Raw genomic sequence first — 21,347 nt, 5'->3', positions numbered from 1 at the left:
ACTGTTGGATCAGGTGATGAAGGTCACAGAGAGGGTCATAACCCATCTCATTAGGGAGAGAATTTGCTTAGATGAGATGCAGTTCGGTTTTGTGCCGGGTAGAAGCACCACTGATGCTATATTTCTGGTCCGACAACTGCAGAAGTACCTAGGTAAAGATAAACCCCTCTACATAGCTTTTGTGGACTTGGAGAAAGCCTTTGACAGGGTTCCTCGATCCCTTATCTGGTGGTCGATGCGGAAACTGGAAATTGATGAATGGCTAATAAGGGCTGTACAGGCTCTATACAGAGAGGCTGTCAGCAAGGTTAGGATTGGCAACGAATATAGTGAAGAATTCCGGGTAGAAGTAGGTGTACACCAAGGCTCAGCCCTCAGTCCCCTTTTATTCATCATAGTCCTCCAGGCAATAACAGAGGAATTCAAAACAGGATGCCCCTGGGAGCTCCTCCATGCTGACGACCTGGCCCTCATGAGAATCACTACCGGAAATAGAAAAGAAATTTTGTGTGTGGAAGCAAGGGTTAGAATCAAAGGCCTTAGAGTAAATGTAGCAAAGACAAGCTTTATAGTAAGCAGAAGGACGCAACTCACACACACCCCCTGAGGCAGGGTGGCCCTGGCCAGCGATCTGTAGCAAAGGTGCAGTTAGAACTCCATAAGATGACCACCCAATGTAAGCTATGGACGCATAGAGGTGGCAGCAACATCAAAGGGAATTAACTGATAAGACAGCTTTCATGTGCGGCAGATGCACAGGGACAATAGACACCACAGATACTCAGAAAACAGATTCCATCACACTCCAGGGGGAGAAACTAGAAGTAGTTGATAGTTTCCGCTACCTGGGTGACCAAGTTAGTAGTGGAGGTGGATGCTCAGAGAGTATCACTACTAGAATACGAATAGCCTGGGCAAAGTTCAGACAGCTCCTACCCCTACTAGCGACAAAGGGCCTCTCACTCAGAGTGAAAGGTAGATTGTATGATGCATGTGTGCGAACTGCAATGCTTCACGGTAGTGAAACATGGGCTGTGACTGCAGAGGACATGCGTAGACTGAAGAAATGAAGCTAGCATGATCCGCAGGATGTGTAATGTCAGTGTGCATGCACGACAGAGTGTAAGCACCCTGAGAGAAAGCTGGACATAAGAAGCATCAGATGGGTGTGCAGAAGAGCGACGCTGTGATGGTTTGGTCATGGCTGCGGATGATGAGGAGAGATGTGTGAAGAAGTGCCACTCCCAAACAGTTGAAGGGTCAGGGAAGAGGTAGACCCAGGAAGACATGGGACGAGGTAGTCAAGCATGACCTCAGAGCGTTGGGCCTCACTGAGGCAATGGCGAAGGACCGAGATCTCTGGAGATATTCTGCGACTGCAAAGATCCGGGCTGCTTCCTGCATCAGTTCCGCATAGCCCCTGCCCATTCAAAGTACCCCGGATCCCAGAATGTCCCGCTGTGCTTGAGGAGACCTGTTGAGTCAAGTACATGAACATGAACATCGAAATAAATATAAATATCAATGGAAATAGTAGTTGGGATACCTGTGCTGGTGACACATAATAAGCACCATCCGAACGTGGCCGATGCCAGCGCCACCCCGACTGGTTCCTGTGCCGGTGGCACATAATAAAGCACCATCCAAACGTGGCTGATGCCAGCTCCGCCCCGTCTGGCTTCTGTGCCGGTGGCACATAAAAAGCACCCCCGCCCCGACTGGCTCCTGTGCCGGTGGCACATAAAAAGCTCTATCCGAACGTGGCCGATGCCAGCCAGCGCTGCCCCGACTGGCTTCTGTACGGTGGCACATAAAAAGCACCATCCGAACGTAGCCATTGCCAGCGCCGCCCCAACTGATCGAACCAAATATCAATGGAAACAGTAGTTGTGATACCTGTGCAGGTGACACATAAAAAGCACCATCCGAACGTGGCCGTTGCCAGTCAGCCTCCACTGGCTCTGTGCCGGTGGCACATAAAAAGAACCATCCGAACGTGACCGATGCCAACCCCGCCTCGAATGGCTTCTGTGCCGGTGGCACATGAACATCGAACCAAATATCAATGGAAACAGTAGTTGTGATACCTGTGCAGGTGACACATAAAAAGCACCATCCGAACGGCCATTGCCAGTGCAGCCTCCACTGGCTTCTGTGCCGGTGGCACAGAAAAAGCACCATCCGAAAGTGACCGATGCCAACCCCGCTTCGAATGGCTTCTGTGCTGGTGGCACATATAAAGCACCATCCGAATGTGGCCGATGCCAGCACCGACCCGACTGGCTTCTGTGCCGGTGGCACATAAAAAGCACCATCCGAACGTGGCCGATGCCAGCACCACCTTGACTGGCTTCTGTGCCGGTGGTACATAAAAAGGCACCAACCAATCGTGGCCGATGCCAGACCCCTCTGGCACCTGTGCAGGTGGCACGTAAAAAGCACCCACTACACTCGCGGAGTGGTTGGCGTTAGGAAGGGCATCCAGCTGTAGAAACACTGCCAGATCAGACTGGAGCCTGGGGCAGCCCCTGGCTCCCCAGACCCCGGTCGAACGTCCAACCCATACATACAAACGAACATACAATATACAATATGTACATACATACAAATAATAGGAATAAGTAATAGTTTTATATCGCTAAGTATGATTTATGAGATACCAAATTAGATGAAAAACTTATATAATAAAGAATAAAGAAAATATCAAGTAGAGCAAACACCATAGAAAACGAATAAAATAGCTTAGTCACTAAAACTATGGTAAAGTTATGCTTATTACACCAATAGAAGACTTATAGAAAAAGTACAATAATTCAAAATATATTAGACTAAATATTTTGTACTTATTTTAGCTAATATCAAGAAAAGACTGATGTCTGGTATCGTCTAAAGGAATATTTAAATTATGGAACAATCATATTTTACACTAATCATTTTTTTTAAACTAAGGGTTAAATTATAGGTTTAAAAAGTTATTATTGTTACTCCCTCTATATATATATATATATATATATATATATATATTTATGGAGATGTACTTGCATAGCAAGTGACCTGATCTGAGATTGTATGCTGGAACGAAAACAATTGCAATGTGGAACGTGTTTATAAGCCATTTAAGAAACACACAAAAACCGTTAGATTCACTTCAACATTTAAATTTAATTTGTCAAAATATTTTGTCGCTTTGAGACCATGACCTGTTCACTGATATGCAGCACGGAGTATTGTCAGTGAACAGGTCGTGGTCTCCACACTGAGCAATATAAACTCCAATATTAAATTTACAATGGAATATAGCAAGGAACAGCTTCTATTGCTAAACATTTTGATTATTAAAAAAATCCAACAACCCAATTGCAACTGACATCTACTACAAACCAACAGACTCAAAACAGTATCTCCTTTCCAGTTCATGCCACCCTAAACACACCAAAATAAATATCCCATTCAATCTAGCTAAAATGAACTGCACAATTGTATCTGACACAACCACTTCACATACAAGACCTCAAAATAACACTCATTGAATGTCAATACCCACCTGCACTTACATGGAATTAAACGTGCCAAGAAATTGGACACAAACACACTAAGGACAACAAAACACCACACCTCACTTTAAATCACTCCCATACATAACAACCCAAAACCCCAGAAGCAATGAAGCATACAACACAATTATACAAATCTCCCTCTGCTCACTCAAGACCCAAAAATGAACAACATCCTAAATACACATAAACTCCTCAAATGCAAACGACAACACAAATCACTCAAGAGACTCCTAACAAATGCAAAATTATTCTCAATACATACGAAACCAACAGTTAAAAAATGCAGATGACCTAATTATGGCCCATACCTAACTGGAGGCTCAGAATTCATATTCCAGCAAGGAGAAAAATTCTCAATTAAGACCAACTTCACATGTGCTTCCCAGAACCTTATCTATGTCCTAACCTGCTCAGGTTGTGGCCACAATCATGTGGGCCAAACCAGCCTTACTTAGATACGCAGAGTCACACTGCATAAAGAACAGATTCATTTTCCTCAATATAGGCAGATAACCCTGAGTGAACATAACCACAGATGCGCAAGATATAAAATGCTGAATTTCCATAACTTTCCATTATACCAATGTAAAGATTCAATCTCTTTACAAGAATGCCTAAACAAGGAAAACTTGTTCATACAAAACTGCAGACTACACAATAATATACAAACTTGACCACTTCAAAAATTATACTGAGGTGTTAGTTGTCCCCCTTGCCACCTGTTACCTCCCACGGTCCACTTCTAGACTCATTCTTATTTTTCAAGCATCCAAATGGCAAGACCTCTTTGTCACAAGAATTGATTACTTCACAATGTCCCTTGAAAAGCTAATTTAAATAGTAAAAACCGGTTGGATATCACTACATCCATAGAATATGCATATATATATTTTTTTAATTTCTTTACAAAAAGATATAAAACTGTGAAATGAAGGCAATCTTCTTCCACTTTTTATATGTTTTCCACATATTTTCAACCTATATATACATATAGATAGATATATATGCATATATATATGCATATTTAATTTAAATAATTTGGGAAACTGAATTTCCAAATCAATCAGGTACAGCCCTTCATCATTATATGCAGATGCATATCGCACCTTGGGGTATTACTTATCATATATTATATATTATGTAGAAATATTTATGTAGAAATATCTAATAAAAGTCAATAATAATTCAGTTTTGGGGATTAATAGATATGCAGGTATTCTATTTCAGATAATACAAAAAAAATAATCTAATGAGTATATCTGAAAGTAAAGTCATGTTATCTATTTGCACATCATGAAATAATACTTAAAGGACATAACCAGATGGCAACTTGTACCGAACAGTCAGGCAAAGTGCTGTTGAAAGACCTCACACATTCTTTTGGGCTCAAATAATTTGTACCCATGTTCATCTGTCAGAGATCTAATGGTGGCTTTGTTGCCTCATTGTGCCTCCACCACTAGGGCTTCTCAGGCAGCTCCAAGTCCTTCCTTCCTCAGAGCATGCATCCTAGCTCTGACAATGCATCCTTCGTGTTTGGTGTTCAAATGCTGGTTGAGGGCCAACCTTGCCACCAGCATGTTGGATGCGATGTCACTTCTATGTGCCTCTTCTAATTTCTTAACTAGGTCTCCCTCTATTCTATTTCCATCAATAGCTAGAGCCTTACTACACCTAGCCAATTCTGATTTAATTGCTTTATTTAGGGCATACCACCATCTACTGTTGATGATGGCACCCGTCAATGCCCTCTTAACTAATGTGCTAATCTGGTCCCTGTAAGCTTGGTGCACTATGAACAATGCATTCAGCTTCCAGTAACCAGGACCCTGACTATGACTCTTATCTAAATCAAGCGTTCAGGTCACAAATTTGTGATCTGTGTAGCTTACTATATGAAATTGTGGACAACCTACACTATCCCTATCCACTGTCCTACAGAATACTCAATCTAAATACAATCTGGACGTCCCGATGCATTTGTTCCATGTCCACATTGGTACATTCAGGTGGTCCAGTCGGTACCTGTCAGACAGTTAGAAACGTCTGAGCAGGTCTTTGAAGCATTTACATTCCCTCCTATTCCTATCTCTACCCAAGTAGTCTAGATGTGTGTCAAAGGTAGCATTCCAATCCCCCACTAAAAGTAAAGGTTGAAACGTTCCCAAGAAAACCTCTAGACATCAAAAGAAATCCAGCCAACCTGTTAAGGACGGTGCATAAATTGTTATCAGTCAAAAGACACACACATTACTGCCATCAACAACAAAGACAACCAGCCTACCCTCCAGGTCTAGGAATATTGCTCTTACTTTGAGGTCCAGACTCTTCCAAAAAAGCACCATGGTACCACCTCTGTCCATTCTCGGCAGACATGGAGAGAAATAAAAGTTGAATTGCCCGCCAAACATGTGCTGGAGGGCCCGCAGGTTGTGGAGTCTGATCTCACTGATGGCTATCATATGCACATTCTGTGACTTGATGTCATTTAAAAGGTAGCCTTGCTTCCAAGGCGACCCCAAGCCACACACATTTATACAACCTGTTCTGAGCATGTTTCTATTGAAAGTTGTGCTTTACACACAAAAGGAAGATGAAAAGAATGAGAGAGAGAGAGTCACTGTTCGAAAGTTGCTTGTCCTTCACCTCACAATTTTCTCTCAGAAGCATTTTATATAATTTTTAGATAGGTATTGCATCCAGGTAGAGAGATTTCAGTGTATTGTGTATGTTCTGTATGACATGTATGATTTTAATGTGTTGTGGCGGAGGTGTGTGTAGGTGATTATTAGTTTTGGCATCGTTTTCTGTTATGTTGGTCTTTGACCTATGTATTACTTTAGATCTGAATTGTTAGTGTTTATAGCTGTCAACATTTCAGCTTCCCCTAACTTTGCCTTCGGTAGCGACGGAAAGTCAAAAAGAGGAACGCTGGCTTCTTTGTTAGATTTAGCCATTTTCTAAGTGAAAATGATCACAAAAAAATGCCCAAGAAAATTTTTAATTTTGAAAATTCACCCTCAAGGGGGTGAATTTCCTATTAAAAGATTTGCTTAGGTCAAAGCAGATGTTAAACAACTCTTTGACAAAAAAATATTTAAAAACAAACAGTTCTTTGTATACAAATAAATCAAACTTATGAGGAGTCACTCTGTCAACAATCATCCAAATACAACATACACAGACAGACAGAGACAAACAGACATATCGATAGATATATGAAGTTGTCAACGATTCAATAAAGTGCTCAATATTTATAACTATATAAAGTTTCATCATGTATATATTAGTAATTGCTTGATAAACTAGTCACCCAAGAAAACTCTAGAACAGTAACCAGATGATTCAACCAAAATAAACTACTGAACTCTACCATGGTATATAAGTACTCTTTTTCCCACTCATTATTACACACACACACACACATACCACACACACACACACACAGAGACCAACACACATTATATCTTTATATATGTCTATATATATATATATATATATATATAATATATATATATATATATATATATATATATATATATATCTTTATATGTCTATATATATATATATATATATATATATATATATATATATATATCACGTCATCCCATAACTTCTATATCATTTTACCTTTTTAAAATTCAATGAAATTTAATAGTATTTTAGAATATCTAATGGAATTAAAAATATTTTTATGCATTTGTGTACGTTTAAACTAATTAAATATTATTTTTGCAGAATAATAGAGAGTTCAAAAAAGGAAACTCTGCAGCCGAAGTGACTCGAAACATACACTCCGTTTATGGGAAAGAATGCTTGAATGAAAGAACTTGCAGCAGATGGTTTGCAAAATTCAGAAGTGGAGATTTCAGCCTTGAAGACGAAGATCGAACAGGAAATCCAGTTGAGTTTCATGATAAGCTCCTTGAGGCATTACTTGAAGAAAATCCTGCATTATCATTTGAAGAATTGGCAATAAAGCTTAGTTAAAACCATACAACTTATAAAGGTTCCTAAACTTGGAAAATGGGTGCCTCATGAACTGTCTGAAAGCAACTGCAAATCCCAAGTTGACATCTACTCTTCTCTCCATTCTCGTGAACTCATTTCACCCTTTTTGGATAGACTTGTGACTGGTGACGGAAAATGGATCTTCTATTGAAATACTAAACGTCATAAACATTGACTTGGTAAAAGGCTCAACCACAACCAAGGAGGGAACTTCTCTCTATCTAGTGGGAGTGCAAAGGAGTAATTCACTTTGAATTGTTACCACCTAATGCAACAATCAATGCTCAAGTCTATTGTCAGCAATTAGAGCGTTTGAACTAAGATTTGAAGAAAAAAAGACCCACTTTAGTGAATCAAAAAGGAGTGATGTTTCATCAGGACAATGCATGACCCCACACTGCAAAGATCACACCACAGAAGATCGAAGAGTTTGGTTGACAAAAAATTCCTCATCCACCTTCTCCTCCCGACCTTGCTCCTTCAGACTACCATTTGTTTTGTAGTTTACAGAATCCTTTGAGGGACATAACTTTCGTAAGCCAGGAGGAAGTCGAAACTCACATTTCAGAGTTCTTCGCTTTGAAACCATTGATGGGATTAAAAAGCATGTAAATAGATGGAAGGAAGTCATAGATAATCAGGGAAAGAACATTAATGATTAAATTTCAATTAAATATAACATTTGATCACTTGTTTTCTTTATTCAAAATTCAAACAGAACGTATGGGATGATCTGATATATATATATATTCAAAATTCAGACAGAACTTATGGGATGACCTGACTGACTGACTCACACACACACACACACACAAACACACATACAGGTGCAGTGAATAAACTGTCATGTAAATTACACAAAAATGAAAACAACACATTTTAACAGATATATTTACCAAAATTACATAGAAATATATTGAAATACTAAAGAGTAAATTTATTCAATAAAATTGCCATTGGCTTCAACTACAGCCTTGAGACGACTTTGGAATCTTCTGCAATTCTTCTGGATGGTCTCCTTGTTTAAGTTGGTGAATGCTGCCATAATCCTTGCCTTCAGCTCCTCTTTGGTGTTACAAGGAGTTTTGTTGGTCTCTTGCTCAGCTGTGCCCCACACATAATAATCAAGGGGGTTGCAGTCTGGGAAGTTAGGTGGCCAAATGTTAGGAGTGATGTGGTCACAGAAATTGTCTGCCAGCCATAACTGGGTTCTCCTGCTTGTGTGCAAAGGGCAGAGTCCTGTTGCTAGATATAAGGCCTTCCAGCAGCCACCCTCTTGACCCAGGGCAGCACTACCTCCTCCAGGCACTTGATGTAGGCCCCCATGTTGAGTCTGAGGCCATGTGGGAAGATGAATGGAGGCATAACATCGCCATCACTAGAAATCACTCCAAACACCATGATGTCGTCTGGAAGTTTGATTTTTATCACTCTCGGTACATGTCCTCAGATTGCACAGTCTTCAAATTGACACCCAAACACTCTGAAATTCTCATATTGGAGTAGTACAGCACATTGTTTCCAAATTTCTGTCATCCTTACCAGTAGATTTATCTCCTCCACAGCAAAGACAGAGATATTGGGAAATGTGTAACCCCAATATCTCTATAAATTTTCATTGTGCAAGCGTCCTCTCTTGCTACATAGATCATAGGTCTTGGACCTCAGGAGTGGTTTATCATCATTGCAGTGGTCACAGCATCATACACATCTACGATAATGAACTACTCCCACTCATAACAATACAAGTGTAACATTGGTTGGTAGCAATTGCAATTCTCTATTCATCCACACAGAAATATTCCCCAAAACAAAGAATAAGTGAGCAAAAAAGGAACACATGCAAATTATGCTCACCAAATCACACTCACCTGGCCTCACTCACCTTTAATTTTCCCACTCGCTGCCATTTAAACACCACATCAAAGATGGCCTCCAATTTTTATCAATGATGCAACTGTTGCGGACCATTTATTCTCCACCCTTTCATTTTGACACCCACCTCATCTTTTGGATTCCATCAATTGGTTCGACTCACTGCTTTGACTGACTGAATTTTTTCAGCCTCATGATGCCAGCTCATTTACACCAGCTTGACTCTGCTTCATTTTACAGCACTGAACAAAACTCATGTTACAGCATCTCTCGTTGCACCCTGTGTCTCTGATGTAAAACTTCAGCTTCTAAAATTGCATCAGACACAGCAAGCACTGCTGTAATTTCTACTCTTACTCAGCTGCCATTTTGACACTTTCAGGCATCTTGCATCCTTCAAACTATCTTTATATGGATTGACCCTTTTCTGCCTTTTTACTGTCTAACATCTTTATTCTTTCGCTTTTCACCACACATACCCACTGCTTCGGATATTTTTGCCTCACTGAAATTGTTGTTTGCATGCCTCTTTGCTTCTTGAATTCACGTTGCTTTCATTTTACCTTTTCATGTATGTTTTGTGTTGTCAAATCCCTTGACAGATTCTGCATTTCTGCACACTGCCTCGACTTTGCACCAGCAAGCACACCCTGCATGCTACTTCAGCTTCGCACCGGCTGGAATATCTTGCAAACTGCCTCAGCTTTGCACCGGCTAGCACATCCTGCACACTACCTCAGCTTTGAACCAGCTTGCACATCCTAAACACGGCCTCAGCTTTCCATCGGTTGGCACATCCTAAACACTGCCTCAGCTTTGCACCGGTTGGCACATCCTGAAAACTGCCTCAGCTTTGCACCGGTTGGCACATCCTAAACACTGCCTCATCTTTGCACTGGCTGGCACATCCTAAACACTGCCTCAGCTTTGCACTGGCTGGCACATCCTGCACACTGCCTCAGCTTTGCACCAGCTGGCACATCCTAAACACTGCCTCAGCTTTGCACCGGTTGGCACTCCTGCACACTGCCTCATCTTTGCACCAGCTGGCACATCCTAAACACTGCCTCAGCTTTGCACCGGTTGGCACTCCTGCACACTGCCTCATCTTTGCACTGGATGGCACATCCTGCACACTGCCTCATCTTTGCACCAGCTGGCACATCCTAAACACTGCCTCAGCTTTGCACCGGTTTGCACTCCTGCACACTGCCTCATCTTTGCACCAGCTGGCACATCCTAAACACTGCCTCACTGCTTTTGCACCAACTGGTGCACATCAGCCATGCTGCACTGCCTCAGCTTTGCGCCAGTTGGCACATCCTAAACACACCTCTGCTCAGCTTTGCACCAGCTGGCACACATACAAACCTGCACACCTCATGCCTCTCTTGCACTGCACATCGGCACACTGCCTCAGCTTTGCACCAGTTGGCACATCCTGCACACACTGCCTCACTTGCACCACTGGCACATCTAAACATAACTCTGCCTCAGCTTTGCGCACCAGCTGGCACCTCCTAACACTGCCTCAGCTTTGCACCACTTGGCATATCCTAAACACTGCCTCAGCTTTGCACCATTTGGCACATCCTAAACACTGCCTCAGCTTTGCACCAACTGGCACATCCTAAACACTGCCTTAGCTTTGCACCAGTTGGCACACACTCCTAAACAACTCTGCCTCAGCTTTGCACAAGTTGCAGTTGTGCACATCCTACTCCAAACCACTGCCTCAGCTTTGCACCGGTTGGCACTCCTGCACACTGCCTCATCTTTGCACCAGCTGGCACCATCCTAAACACTGCCTCAGCTTTGCACCGGTTGGCACTCCTGCACACTGCCTCATCTTTGCACTGGATGGCACATCCTGCACACTGCCTCATCTTTGCACCAGCTGGCACATCCTAAACACTGCCTCAGCTTTGCACCGGTTGGCACTCCTGCACACTGCCTCATCTTTGCACCAGCTGGCACATCCTAAACACTGCCTCAGCTTTGCACCGGTTGGCACATCCTGCACACTGCCTCAGCTTTGCGCCAGTTGGCACATCCTAAACACTGCCTCAGCTTTGCACCAGCTGGCACATACTAAACACTGCCTCACCTTTGCACCGGTTGGCACATCCTGCACACTGCCTCAGCTTTGCACCAGCTGGCACATCCTAAACACTGCCTTAGCTTTGCACCAGCTGGCACATCCTAAACACTGCCTCAGCTTTGCACCACTTGGCACATCCTAAACACTGCCTCAGCTTTGCACCAGTTGGCACATCCTAAACACTGCCTCAGCTTTGCACCAACTGGCACATCCTAAACACTGCCTTAGCTTTGCACCAGTTGGCACATCCTAAACACTGCCTCAGCTTTGCACCAGTTGGCACATCCTAAACACTGCCTCAGCTTTGCACCAGTTGGCACATCCTAAACACTGCCTCAGCTTTGCACCAGTTGGCACATCCTAAACACTGCCTTAGCTTTGCACCAGTTGGCACATCCTAAACACTGCCTCAGCTTTGCACCAGCTGGCACATCCTAAACACTGCCTCAGCTTTGCACCAGTTGGCACATCCTAAACACTGCCTCAGCTTTGCACCAGTTGGCACATCCTAAACACTGCCTCAGCTTTGCACCAGTTGGCACATCCTAAACACTGCCTTAGCTTTGCACCAGTTGGCACATCCTAAACACTGCCTCAGCTTTGCACCAGCTGGCACATCCTAAACACTGCCTTAGCTTTGCACCAGTTGGCACATCCTAAACACTGCCTCAGCTTTGCACCAGCTGGCACATACTAAACACTGCCTTAGCTTTGCACCAGTTGGCACATCCTAAACACTGCCTCAGCTTTGCACCAGCTGGCACATCCTAAACACTGCCTTAGCTTTGCACCAGTTGGCACATCCTAAACACTGCCTCAGCTTTGCACCAGCTGGCACATACTAAACACTGCCTTAGCTTTGCACCAGTTGGCACATCCTAAACACTGCCTCAGCTTTGCACCAGTTGGCACATCCTAAACACTGCCTCAGCTTTGCACCAGCTGGCACATCCTAAACACTGCCTTAGCTTTGCACCGGCTGGCACATCCTGAAAACTGCCTTAGCTTTGCACCAGTTGGCACATCCTAAACACTGCCTTAGCTTTGCACCAGTTGGCACATCCTAAACACTGCCTTAGCTTTGCACCAGTTGGCACATCCTAAACACTGCCTCAGCTTTGCACCAGCTGGCACATACTAAACACTGCCTTAGCTTTGCACCAGTTGGCACATCCTAAACACTGCCTCAGCTTTTGGCACATCCTAAACACTGCCTCAGCTTTGCACCAGCTGGCAACATCCTGCACAACTTGCTCAGCTTTGCACCAGCTGAAACATCCTTTGCAAACTAAGCCTCAGCTTTCTTTGCACCGGCTCCTTGTTATTCACTCCTTTATCCTGCACACTGCCTCAGCTTTGCACCAGCTGGCACATCCTTGCAGCTTTGCACCTGGCACATCCTCAGCCCTCTTTGCACCAGTTGGCACATCCTAAACACTGCCTCAGCTTTGCACCAGCTGGCACATTTCCTAAACACTGCCTCAGCTTTGCACCAGCTGGCACATCCTAAACACTGCCTCAGCTTTGCACCATGGCACATCCTAAAACACACTGCCTCAGCTTTGCACCAGCTGACACATCCTAAACACTGCCTTCGCTTTGCACCAGCTGGACATCTACAAACACTGCCTCAGCTTTGCACCAGTTGGCACATCCTGAAACACTGCCTCAGCTTTGCACCAGTTGGCACATCCTAAACACTGCCTCAGCTTTGCACCAGCTGGCACATCCTAAACACTGCCTTAGCTTTGCACCGTTGGCCAACATCCTAAACAAAAACTGCCTCAGCTTTGCACCAGTTGGCACATCCTAAAACACTTGCCTCAGCTTTGCACCGGTTGGCACATCCTAAACACTGCCTCAGCTTTGCACCAGTGGCACATCCTAAACACTGCCCTTGCTTTGCACGGTTGGCACATCCTGCACACTGCCTCAGCTTTGCACAGTGGCACATCCTAAACACTGCCTCAGCTTTGCACCAGTTGGCACATCCTAAACACTGCCTCAGCTTTGCACCAGTGGCACATCCAAACACTGCCTCAGCTTTGCACCAGTTGGCACATCCTAAACACTGCCTCAGCTTTGCACCGGTTGGCACATCCTAAACACTGCCTCAGCTTTGCACCAGCTGGCCACATCCTAAACACTGCCTCAGCTTTGCACCGGTGGCACATCCTGCACACTGCCCAGCTTTTGCACCAGTTGGCACATCCTAAACACTGCCTCAGCTTTGCACCAGCTGGCACAATCCTAAACACTGCCTTAGCTTTGCACCAGCTGCACATCCTAAAACATGCCTTAGCTTTGCACCAGTTGGCACATCCTAAACACTGCCTCAGCTTTGCACCGGTTGGCACATCCTGCACACTGCCTCAGCTTTGCACCAGCTGGCACATCCTAAACACTGCCTTAGCTTTGCACCAGCTGGCACATCCTAAACACTGCCTCAGCTTTGCACCGGTGGCACACCCCACATCCTAAAACAGCTGCCTCCTCAGCTTTGCACCAGTTGGCACATCCTAAACACTGCCTAGCTTTGCACCGCGGCACATCCTAAACACTGCCTTGCTTTGCACCAGTTGGCACATCCTAAACACTGCCTCAGCTTTGCACCAGTGGGCACATCCTGCACACTGCCTCAGCTTTGCACCGGTTGGCACATCCTAAACACTGCCTCAGCTTTGCACCGGCTGGCACATCCTAAACACTGCCTCAGCTTTGCACCGGTTGGCACATCCTGCACACTGCCTCAGCTTTGCACCGGCTGGCACATCCTAAACACTGCCTCAGCTTTGCACCAGCTGGCACATCCTAAACACTGCCTTAGCTTTGCACCAGCTGGCACATCCTGAAAACTGCCTTAGCTTTGCACTGGCTGGCACATCCTGCACACTGCCTCAGCTTTGCACCGGCTGGCACATCCTAAACACTGCCTCAGCTTTGCACCAGCTGGCACATCCTAAACACTGCCTTAGCTTTGCACCAGCTGGCACATCCTAAACACTGCCTTAGCTTTGCACCAGTTGGCACATCCTAAACACTGCCTCAGCTTTGGCACGGTTGCACATCCTAAACACTGCCTTAGCTTGCACCAGCTGGCACATCCTAAACACTGCCTCAGCTTTGCACCGGCTGGCCACATCCTAAAAACTGCCTCAGCTTTGCACCAGTGGCACATCCTAAACACTGCCTTAGCTTTGCACCAGCTGGCACATCCTGTTTTTTGCCTTTTTTTTTGGCACATCCTAAACACTGCCTCAGCTTTGCACCAGCTGGCACATCCTACACACTGCCTCAGCTTTGCACCGGTTGGCACATCCTAAACACTGCCTAGCTTTGCACCAGCTGGCACATCCTAAACACTGCCTCAGCTTTGCACCGGCTGGCACATCCTAAACACTGCCTTAGCTTTGCACCAGCTGGCACATACTAAACACTGCCTTAGCTTTGCACCGGTTGGCACAGCCTAAAAACTGCCTCAGCTTTGCACCAGCTGGCACATACTAAACACTGCCTTAGCTTTGCACCGGTTGGCACATACTAAACACTACCTCAGTTTTGCACCGACTGGCACTTCTTGCACACTGCCTCAGCTTTGCACCAGCTGGGACATCCTAAACATCGCCTCTGATTTGCACTGGCTGGCACATCCTGAACACTGCTTCAGTTTTGCACCAGCTGGCACATCCTAAACACTGCCTCAGCTTTGCACCAGCTGGCACATCCTAAACACTGCCTTAGCTTTGCACCGGCTGGCACATCCTGAAAACTGCCTCAGCTTTGCACCGGTTGGCACATCCTAAACACTGCCTCAGCTTTGCACCGGCTGGCACATCCTGCACACTGCCTCAGCTTTGCACCGGTTGGCACATCCTGCACACTGCCTCAGCTTTGCACCGGCTGGCACATCCTAAACACTGCCTTAGCTTTGCACCAGCTGGCACATCCTAAACACTGCCTTAGCTTTGCACCGGTTGGCACAGCCTAAAAACTGCCTCAGCTTTGCACCAGCTGGCACATCCTAAACACTGCCTCAGCTTTGCACCGGTTGGCACATCCTAAACACTGCCTCAGCTTTGCACCGGTTGGCACATACTAAACACTACCTCAGTTTTGCACCGACTGGCACTTCTTGCACACTGCCTCAGCTTTGCACCAGCTGGGACATCCTAAACACTGCCTCAGGTTTGAACTGGATGGCACAGCCTAAACACTGCCTCAGCTTTACACTGGATGGCACATCCTGAACACTGCCTCAGGTTTGAACTGGATGGCACATCCTGAACAATGCCTCAGCTTTGAACTGGATGGCACATCCTGAACACTGCCTCAGGTTTGAACTGGATGGCACAGCCTAAACACTGCCTCAGCTTTACACTGGATGGCACATCCTGAACACTGCCTCAGGTTTGCACTGGATGGCACATCCTAAACACTGCCTCACCTTTGCACCGGTTGGCACATCATAAACACTGCCTCAGTTTTGCACCAGCTGGCACATCCTGTACACTGCCTCATCTTTGCACCGGCTGGCACATCCTGCACACTGCCTCAGCTTTGCACCGGTTGGCACATCCTAAACACTGCCTCAGCTTTGCACCGGTTGGCACATCCTGCACACTGCCTCAGCTTTGCACCAGCTGGCACATCCTAAACACTGCCTCACCTTTGCACCGGTTGGCACATCCTAAACACTGCCTCAGCTTTGCACCAGTTGGCACATCCTGCACACTGCCTCAGCTTTGCACCGGTTGGCACATCCTAAACACTGCCTCAGCTTTGCACCAGTTGGCACATCCTAAACACTGCCTCAGCTTTGCACCGGTTGGCACATCCTAAACTGCCTCAGCTTTGCACCAGCTGGCACATCCTAAACACTGCCTCACCTTTGCACCGGTTGGCACATCCTAAACACTGCCTCAGCTTTGCACCGGTTGGCACATCCTGCACACTGCCTCAGCTTTGCACCAGCTGGCACATCCTAAACACTGCCTCACCTTTGCACCGGTTGGCACATCCTAAACACTGCCTCAGCTTTGCACCAGTTGGCACATCCTGCACACTGCCTCAGCTTTGCACCAGCTGGCACATCCTAAACACTGCCTCATCTCTGCACCGGTTGGCACATCCTAAACACTGCCTCAGTTTTGCACTGGCTGGCACGTCCTAAACTCTGCCTCGGCTTTGCACCGGCTGGGACATCCTGCACACTGCCTTAGTCTTGTATCACATACATTCATACCGACACCGTACATAAACATGAATGCTGCTACATTATTTTTATTTGTCCTGAAAGTTTATTTGCATGAATTTTCACTTGTTTTTATCAACTTTCAGTCTGCGGAGAGGTATTGTAGGCTGCCAGGAGGGATTTATTTTGTCATGGCGAAGTAACACGCCATGCTACATCCACTTCGAAGCATAAGAGCTGGCTGTAGAAGAATACATGTGGTGGCTTCCACCTTGAGTATCGTGCGCTTTTTGAAAGAGCTATTCTAGAGCAGCTCAGCCAACGTAATGTTAACATCACATTTTGATACACGACCATGACTCTAAAATCAACTATGCCATGCAACTCCTGGTATCATTGAAGTCACGAAGGGCCATCCTTTAGTAAACTTGTTGAAACTCTTTTTTCATCCAACACTAGCAATTGTACATTCTGTTCCCACACATTTTATTCAACATTTACTTAAAAATTCTAATATCACTTACTACTGCTTGTATGAGAGGATTACCTCACCAGAAATAAAGAATGTTGATTCGTTCATACATTCACCTTGTGACTTTCTTTGATATTCTATTATAAACAAAACTCACAACAGAACACTCTAGACAACTCACTACATTGGTGGCACATGCTACATATTCTTGTATTCTCTGTAGGATTTTTTAAAGGTGGCTTTGAAAATTGGCTTATCCGTTTGTGAAAAGGTAGGCAGCAATGTTGCATGCCATAACATTTGACTAAAAGGGTTATTGAAGGGAAGGACATCCAGCTGTAAAACTCTCTCTCAGAAAACTTGTTCAAACCATGCCAACATAGAAATGGGGACGTAAAAATAATGATGATGATGTCATTATCTGTAGTTATCTATCGTTATCTTGCCCAGGATATTAATCATCTGGAAACCATTCAACGACATGCAACCAAGAGAATACCCTCCATCAGGCATTTTTCATATTCTGAATGCCTTACTTCCCTGGGCATGGATACATTGAAACTCCAACGTCTGGCAGCTGACTTGGCAGACACCCATAAAATTATTAACCATCTTACAAACAATAACTCTGAGCACCTTTTCAAACTCCACCTGTCTAACACCCGTGGACATGTCAGAAAACAGCACAGCTCCCATGACTTTTGGAAACATTTTTTCACGTTAAGAGTTGCTGAAGCATGGAACAAACTGCCGGCATCAGTTGTTAGTTGTCGGAGCACTGCATCCTTCAAAACTTCCATGCTTCCTGAGATTCACCAACACTACACCTTATTGTCTCCCCTCCATACACACGCAAGCATGTATCTGACTCATCCACTGTTCACTTTCCAGACATTTGTACATTACTGCATGTACTTTATATGCACTTTCTGACAAGTTGTGGTGCACCTGAGCACTGTATACAATAATTTCATTATTATTTTTTGTTTAATAATGTGAATGGCTCGGCATACTTTAAGATACACCAGAATTAACAGATATTAATGACTTGTAGGGGCGTGGTATTTCGTTATGCAACCATCATATACTATGAAATATATTAAATGTGTTTTATAAGTCAATACAGTGTTCTACTGTGTTAGAAGTGTGCTTTACATCACTTGTTACGGTTATCTCTGTAGATATGTTAATGTAAAGCAATGTGTTTGTGGATGATTGAGGGGTTAGATGGATGCTGATGAAGGAGCAAATACTCCCGAAATATGGTATATATGCCTGTTACCCTCTTTTCATCTTCGATCTCATTGTTTCTTCAGACGTCTCGAATACGTAAAGTCGTAACCAAAATCAGCGCTGGCAATAATTTGTGTGGGGTGTCTATAGAGACCACCTCAACACAAATTAACAGAATGACTTCTTTCTCTCGTTTACTTGTTTCAGTCATTTGACTGCGGCCATGCTGGAACATTGCCTTTTAGTCGAGCAAATCGACCCTGGGACTTATTCTTTGTAAGCCTAGTACTTATTCTATCAGTCTCTTTTGCCGAACCGCTAAGTTACGGGGACGTAAACACATCACCATCGGTTGTCAAGCAATGTTAGGGGGTCAAACACAAACACACACATACATACATACATACATACATACATACATACATACATATATTATATATAACACACACATACATACATATATTTATATATATAATATATATAATATATATATATATATATATATATATATATATATATACATATATACGACGAGCTTCTTTCAGTTTCCGTCTACCAAACCACTCACAAGGCTTTGGTCAGCCAAGGCTTTAGTAGAAGACACTTGCCCAAGGTGCCACGCAGTGGGAATGAACCCGGAACCATGTGGTTGGTTAGCAAGCTACTTATCACACAGCCACTCCTGCGCCTAACAAAATTTCTAATCTATGAGATAGACGGAAGGCAGAGAATTAACCAAAATGTTCCCAAACTAAATACAACTGAAGGTGAGAAATGGATGCTGGTGTCAAGGGAAGCAACTTTGCTAGGCCTGAAATTCGGTTACTGGGGGGGGGGTCAGTAATATATGATTTATCTGTGGCTGGGTACGACAAGGTAACAAAAAAATAACTGAAAAGAGATGAGTTATATGTATCAAAGAAAGGGATTTTTTAATATAAACTATTCTCATGACAGTTGCCATGAAGAAAGTTGGGATACTACTTGAGAACAGTGGTCCCGGTGCGCGTACTCGCGCAAGCTAGTCATGACTAGTCGATCTTTACTTTGTGTTTTTGTGTTTTATTTACTTTGTTTAACAAAAATATTTATTTTTGTTTTATTTACTTTGCTAGGTAGTCGTTTTGGATCGACTAGTCACGACTAGCTAGCGAGGAGGCGCGACTACGCGAGTGCGCGTACCGCGACCACTGTTCTCAAGTAGTACCGAAAGTTCAGAATAACAGGTCTAATTGGTTGGACTCGAAGTGTACGTCAGCATCCAAAAAGTAATTTCTTGCATGATTTATCATTCATTTCTTCAATGAATTCATCTCTTCTAATTTTTCCGATTATTAATTATTGTTAGATTGTCCGGGGGCTGTCCCACATATGTGGGACAGCCCCCGAATTCATTTTTACTGGTGATAAATAAAACTGCACGTCGTGAACAACTTTCCAATTAAAATATGCACATTGTATGGTGTAAATGTTTCTTCTGATCTTGAAGTGTATTCGCTTTGCATCAGATATCAACACTTTCGAAGACATCACTTCTCAATGCAACATACTATTGTTATCGATCAGATACTACTCATATCTCTTATGAAATGTTTGTTTATAGTTTGCAGTGCTATTTCTAGCTGGGTTTATAGAATCTATGATCGTTGTTTTTGAAGGTATGCATTAAGGATTTATACACATATTGATGGTTGGCGGTTGTTTAAAGAATATTTTTACATCTGAACCTGTGTACAAGTGGGTTAAATCGAATGTTTGTAATTGTTTAGCAAAAACTTCGGGCCTGTTTTGAGGAATCTGATTTTTAGTTATCAAATTAAATTTCCAACCGATTTATATATGGGGACTCTTTTCTAAGCACATCTATGCATATAAACAGACCTGACCTCTTCCAACTGCAACAATTACTCTCCAACACTGCAGTGTATTTTTTTAATGAGATTAGATTTGCCGCAATAGCAAATTGATTAATTTCGTCGGCAAAATTCCACTTTCCATTAACATAATTATTTTTGTATTTAATTCATAAAACATCAGAAATAAATAACAACACTAACATTTCATCCGATTTTGATTCAAAGAGGGAAAAAAAACATTAGTTTTCAAAAGAAAAATATTAACATGTAAAAGAAAAATTGCATGATGAAATTAAGTTTACTTTCAGGCTCTCACTCTCTCCACCTCTCAAAGAATCGATATGAGCAGAAAGATAAATAAATAGAAACCAAAACAATATGCACTTAATAATAAGTGAAGAGACTAGTGTTACCAGAATGTCTATAATGAGTTAAGTTTCTCACAGTCACTTGAACTCTTGGCACAAATAGAATGTTTAGAGAAAGTTGAAGGCAGGAAACATAAAACAATAGGAAAATTATTGGCCTTACCTCAAGGAATAAGCGAGTTTTAAATAAGTGGGTGGCAGATATTCACTTGAAATCCAAGCGCGAAGAAAGAATAACAAAATGATGTGATATTATTTGAACTGAAATATTAAGTGTCCTTTCAGGATACAATGAGGGGGGAATTTATATCAGATGGTGCTTGAATATTTGCCCAGTATGTTTACTTTGAATATAAAGCACTGATAGGTAAAATAACTTCAAACTTGATCTAAGCAGTGTAGAGACGAGTGGCCCAACTTTTGACACTGACACTTGAAGTTTAACCGGTTCTAGGAGGGGTTTCTGTTTGTTTGTTTTTTTTCTTCACAATAATTTATTGTTACAGTGCTAAAGGCATTTCGCCCGGCGTGCTGACGTTTCTGCAAGTCACCGCCCTTTGTGGGGAGAATCAGATGGTCGTGAGATATGTTGAAAATGACAGCTAAATCGCCCTTAAATCATATACAAAAGAATTTCTTTTTCATAATCGTATGAATTCCCGTTTTCTGAAAATTCCAAAAGA

At 43.5% G+C, this 21,347-nt stretch overlaps 1 protein-coding gene across 2 annotated transcripts in view; it reads right to left on the bottom strand.

The window, feature by feature from the left end:
• LOC115213009 (prostaglandin reductase-3) overlaps positions 1–21,103 on the bottom strand; it is a 120,318-nt gene extending 99,215 nt beyond the window's left edge. For both annotated transcript variants that reach the window (XM_029781906.2, XM_036504276.1), the window contains exon 1: positions 20,828–21,103. The gene's annotated coding sequence lies outside the window, so the exon portion shown is untranslated. The remainder of the gene's footprint in view (positions 1–20,827) is intronic.
• Positions 21,104–21,347: the final 244 nt, after the last annotated feature.

This window comes from Octopus sinensis, linkage group LG6 (genome assembly GCF_006345805.1).
Source record: "Octopus sinensis linkage group LG6, ASM634580v1, whole genome shotgun sequence".
Taxonomy (NCBI): domain Eukaryota; kingdom Metazoa; phylum Mollusca; class Cephalopoda; order Octopoda; family Octopodidae; genus Octopus; species Octopus sinensis.
Note: the sequence above shows the minus strand (reverse complement) of the source record. Positions and strands in the feature narration are given on the sequence as shown.